Raw genomic sequence first — 6,000 nt, 5'->3', positions numbered from 1 at the left:
GATTCATTGCTTATGAGTCCTGGGGGCTGCGCTATGACCTTGGGGTTAATGCATGTGTAGGAGAAGATGCCTCAAGTCTGCCTAGGGGTGTGTGTGTGTGTGTGTGTGTGTGTGTGTGTGTGTGTGTGTGTATTTGTACGTGGCAGGGAGTGGTGGCGGGTAGCGGGTGCTGCAGTACGTCACCTCTGCTCTCCCTGAGGATAAAGTAATAATAATTCTCCACCAAGTTGAATAGATATAGCCCAGGGGCGAGGACAATACATGGAAACAACAAACAATTCACACACAACAACTTGAAAGAGCCATAAACCACAAGCCGCCCACATTGTCCTCACTGAACCAGGCCTGTAACATTACTCTGCACCAACACCCATTTAATCACACACACACACACACACACACACACACACACACACACACACACACACAATATCAATTTGTGGAGCACAAGCACAGCACAGTAATAAATATGTAAATAACCCCACTGTTTGTGCCAGTATGTGTGTGTGCTCTGGGGGAAACAAATAGTACCCACAAGGAGGGTAGGTGTAAGCATTTATGTCATCCTGTGTTGAGATGACACCTCCAACACTGCACAAGTTCACACCAAACAGACACACACTCACAAAATGACCTATCCATGACAGGAACTGTGTACAGATGGGACAAATGCGAATGGATCAACTGAAAAGCAGTGCAGCCCCCTTCCCACCAGCCCTTACACACACACACACACACACACGTCTGTGACAGTAGGATGGGAGAAGGGGTGCCTGTCATTGTCCTGTAAGGGGATATCGGAGCTGATGTTGGCGACTTATCCACACTCTTCATAATCCATTGTGTGTGTGTATTTGTGTGTGTGTTGGTGTGGGTGCGTAGCCAACCAGGCCTGGTGTTGTTGATAAGAGCTGAGGGCTTAGTCCTCAGTCACAGGGACACACTCAGAGCATTAATGAGCCCACAGCACAGAGGAGAGCCTCTGCCAAAAAGGTCTTTATCAGCCACTAGGACTGCGTGTGTGTGTGTGTGTGGCGGCGGGGGTGGGCCTTGAGTGAGACTTATTCATTTGATTTTTATTTTACATTCCGATGTCTGTTCAGAAAAAGTATTCATGATCAAACACTGTCCACACGCACACACCTTGGTAGTGGGTATAGCCTGAAGGTGAGGCTGGAGGTTGAGATGCAACACACAGCAGTTCTGTCTGAGAGGGCACATCCATCACACAGACAGCTTGTGAGTGAGCGTATGTGTGAATGTGTGTGTGTGTATGTGTGTGTGTGTGTGTGTGTGTAAGTGAGTGAGTGAGAGAGAGTGTGTGTGTGATTTCAGAAGTTAGTTGGCTGAGTAACAGGATGAGTTTGTTAGCGGAGCACCTAAATCCAAGCAACAAGGTGATTGAATGACAGAGTATTATATTGGTTGTCAACATGAGGCTGTGGATAAACGTGAGAAACAGAATGGAGACAAAATGGACACTGACAAGAGGAGCGAGGCAGGGTTACGTAAGTTGCCATGAGGAAATGTCTGCATGTCTGCAGTAGACTGTTGTACGTAACAGGAGGACATCAAGTCCCACAGTTCTCGTATACACACACCGAGTACAAGAACAAGTGACGCGCACTTCAAAGTGTACACAATGCCAGCAGAGGGAACACACTCACCTACGTGCGACACTGCAGAAAAAAAACTGTTGTCAACTCCAACTTTTTGATAAATGGCTTTTCTTCCACACTCCCTCTGATTTGTCATGTTTCAGTAACCAGGAGGCATTGCTTTCATCTGCAAAAGGTACAAAGCAGAAGGAGGAAAGATGGTGTCATCAGGAGGTGTGATATACGGTGTCTGGTGAGCACCTGAATTTTGCTTATCATTTTACTTTTGAATTATTAAATAGAATCAACAAATCAAACAAGCAGCCAATCAGTCACTCATCCAAAACAGAGAGATGAAAGGGGACCAGGTAGGGCGAAACTGGAGAGAGGGTTTGAAGTATTTCAGGTTTAGGACTGTGCATTAAGTATTTATGGGATCTAAGTGATGCTGGTTTGAGATTACAGCAGGGGAGAGGTTCACTCAGCTGTAGAGTGATACTGGTGCTTGGCAGCGGGAAAACTGCTGAGTTGTGTGTACCATTTGACAGTAGGGGGCATTTCTCAGATACATACACACAAGGAGGGAGGACGAGGCAATAGTGGGTGGTAGAGAAAATATTGTTGATAGAAAAATTACTTCTACCCTATAAGTACGAAAATCACCTTTGTGAGCATTGCTATTAAGGTGGGTCATGTTGGGCTGCATAACGCTTAGCATATTTAACACTGAATCATTTTATAGGGTTTTTCCGGGCAGCACCTCCCTGGGGCCCTAAGCAAAATTCTGCTATGAGGACCTCCTACCTGACTCGTGAGCCATGTAAACAATTTGCCATAGCTGCACAGTTACACCTGACACTGCAGGGCTCCCACACAACAATCATCCTTCCTTTAAAACATTCTGTCTGCATAATAAGCCTGAATGGAAACATCTTCTAAACTTGTCTTTAGGGTAAGAAGAATCCAGTGCTGGTTTGAATGGACCTAACTCAGTCCTCATAAAGTCTGTTAGGACAGGCCAATCTGCTGGGTCATTTGGTGGAGCAGCAACTGTTCCATCAGAGTTTGAGCTGCTTGTATCTGATGCTGGTTGTACATCTCTGGCTCGTACTGGCTGAGGCTGCCTGTGTTTCACCTGGGTCTGGGTAACTTGCTAAAGACGTGTAGCCTACTGGGTCTGTTCTAGTGCTGGCTGAGGCTGGGTGTGGATCAACTGTGCTTGTCCTAGCTGACTGGCAGGAGTCTGTGCTTGTACTGGCTGACTGGCAGGAGTCTGTGCTTGTACTGGCTGACTGGCAGGAGTCTGTGCTTGTACTGGCTGACTGGCAGGAGTCTGTGCTTGTACTGGCTGACGATGCAGCATACTCTACTGACAAACAGCATCAGGTCCATTAAAAATGCCCCCTCAGGTTCAATATATTTTCAAATGTAAAATACTATTTATACTATGACTTGGCTAAATACTGAGATATCAAAGTCCTGTGCATCCGTATTGTGCAGTCTGCCCTGCTAATCACCATTTTTGACCATAGTTGATATATATATATATATATATATATTTGGGCACAGGTGACAATTAAAGTTTTTTGTCATTCAGCCTAATATGTCAGATTGCAGCCATGTTTTAAATGATTAATGAGTTAATTGTGAGTTTATTTTCTACCTGGTGTTCATATTATTTTGTTTTCTCATAGTTAAAAATCAAAAAAGAGAATAAAAAGGAAAAACACTGCAGAGAGATCAACTTTGATTAGCAGGATACAGGACTAGCTGGACTTTGCCTGTTTTTTGTAAATGTGCGCGCATACACACTCACAAAACACACAAAGTAGGCTACTAATGTTTTTGTACATGGCATCTTTCATATTAAGGGATGTTCTTTATCACTACTATGTACAGGAAGCATATACACATAAACAATAACATTTTTCAACAATAAGACAAGACAATAGTGCAATAGAACAGTGCAAAGGAAGCTGGAATAACTATTTTTGTCCAGATATTTTTAGGCACATGAGGGAGGTGGATATGGTATTTGCAGTACATACAATTTGAACAGCATGTACAGATGGGTTTTGAGAGATTATTTAAGTGGGGTATTTTTTACAGGAACTGAATTTCAACGATGAAAAATAAATAGTAGCCTATATAGTGTACAGTATATATATATAAATGATATACATGGTCTTACATGTAAAATAAGAAATTTGAAGGATGAAACTGATTATTAACATCATGAGAAGCTCTCATGGAGGACACCTGCTCTTAAAGCACAAAACAGTCAGGAGGTTTCTGCCTGCCTGAATCGTAAGACACCAAGATTACAAAACAGATTGTATCTATAATCTTGTACAAAAACACACATGCTCACATAACACGTCTGGTTCCTTAACAGCATGTGTCTGCTTCCCAAGCCCTGGAGTAATAGCAGTCATTACCGTGCACAGGCAACATGGGCACGCACATATTGTCCAGCAGGTTATTACAGCGGCAGTGTAGCTTATTACCCTGCCTCAGCACCACTCAATTATTCAGCCGGAGTCCACGGGGATAGGGGAAGCAGCTCAGTGTGCTACTTACAACACGCCTAAGTAGGCCAAAGAGACTGAGTCTAAAGTATGACACACAGACACACCATAGCATCACCGTGTAGACTGTAGAAACCGAGAACTCCAAGCACCAATAACACATTTAAGAGGCAATGTAGCGATTGGTAAAAAAGTGCGCGTGTGTCGTGTGCAATGGTTGAGTCTCTTTTGGTGAATGGGTAGTCACAGGAGGCCAAACATATCATTGGCTGGAGGGACAATTAACAGACTCTAAATCTCTATGTGACCTAATTCTGATTTCATCTGACTTTTACATTTTCAGCGTGGCCATCATCACTTCACAGATTCATACAAAATATATGTCAAATAAGGAAAATGTATGTGTATGTGCTTCACCATTGCTAAATGTGCCCTTTACTGGTTTGAAAACTGAGATATTCCCTCCTAAAAAACATTTGTTTTGATCCTCCTTAATATAAATAAAACAGGCAAATGCCCAGTAATATATATACTGTACCATTGCTAGATTGTCTACCTACACACAAAACACAGAGGACGATACTACCTCGCTTGATCCCCCAGTAGTTTATTAAATACTTTCACAATTTCGTGGAGAAATACAGAGAGCGGAGGCAGAGGGTGAGAGAGAGTAAGAGAGGGAGGGAGCAGATCTATTTTAGAGTGAGATTAAACAGAGCTGTGTTGAAATAGAAGCCCTGACCGACCAAGCCATGATCTGGGGACTTATTAAAGACTCTTATTAAAAGTTAAGGAAGGCCCTAAGACCCTTACAATAAGAGAGAGAGAGAGAGAGAGAGAGAGAGAGAGAGATGGGGGGGGGGGGGGATTGGGTGATGCGTGTGGTGGAGAAAGGATTGAGTTTAAGCTCTTTCTTGCCTTCCCTCCCTCTATTAATTTTTCCTGTTTTCACCAGCACACATTCTCCACGACCATCTCTCTCCCCACTCATCTCCTCTGACTCCTCCTCATGCTCCAACCAGGTCGGCTAAATAAAGTCCACGGTTTTAACCTAATTTCTGACAGTCTGAAGACTTCACAGGAACATATAGCGTGAACACGTTCACATTCACAGTCATCAAGTGCTGGTTATAGATTTCAGAGCACATCCTTTTTTTTCCTGTATTGTTACACAGTGTGCAGCACGGTCATTGAGCATAACACAGGCCCAGTGTGGGCAGATTTGGTTCAGTGCATTCCTGTGTAACTGCAGCCTATCCCTCAGAGAGCAGAAGGAGTGCTGTACCACCTGCTTATTGATCAGTTAAAAGATAAGGCTTGCTAGAGCTAACGTCTGACGCCAAAGGGAGTCTTGGCGTAGAGCTGCTTTCTACTATCCCTGAAACCCTGGGGATGCAGATCGAAGACCACAGTGTGTGTGTGTGTGTGTGTGTGTGTGTGTGTGTGTGTGTAAGATGACAAACAACCGGTGGGAAAAAAGAAATAGTATAGCACATACACATACATTTTCCTTATTTGTTTTGCCTCTTTCTCTCTCCCTCTCTCCCTAAATACTACCCATCTTCAGCACTTTGTCCTTCAAACCAGAGCAGGCAGGAAGCATAATGGAAACCATGGCAACGAGACAGCGAACAGACAGCACTGGTTAAGCCAAGTGAGGGTGGATGGATGTATGGATAGATGGGGTTTTCTGAGAGGACTGAATGGGAGGTGAACTGAGAAGATATGTGAGAGAACAAAAATAAGATTCTCAACACTCATTTTTAACATCCAGCCTCCCCCCTTGCTGTACATGCACGCTTGACTAAAACGATACACACACAGACACACTCCAGCACACTGTGGAACTTCATTTTCTTGGCAGATCTGTAGGA

Source organism: Micropterus dolomieu, linkage group LG05 (genome assembly GCF_021292245.1).
Source record: "Micropterus dolomieu isolate WLL.071019.BEF.003 ecotype Adirondacks linkage group LG05, ASM2129224v1, whole genome shotgun sequence".
Lineage (NCBI taxonomy): Eukaryota > Metazoa > Chordata > Actinopteri > Centrarchiformes > Centrarchidae > Micropterus > Micropterus dolomieu.
Note: the sequence above shows the minus strand (reverse complement) of the source record.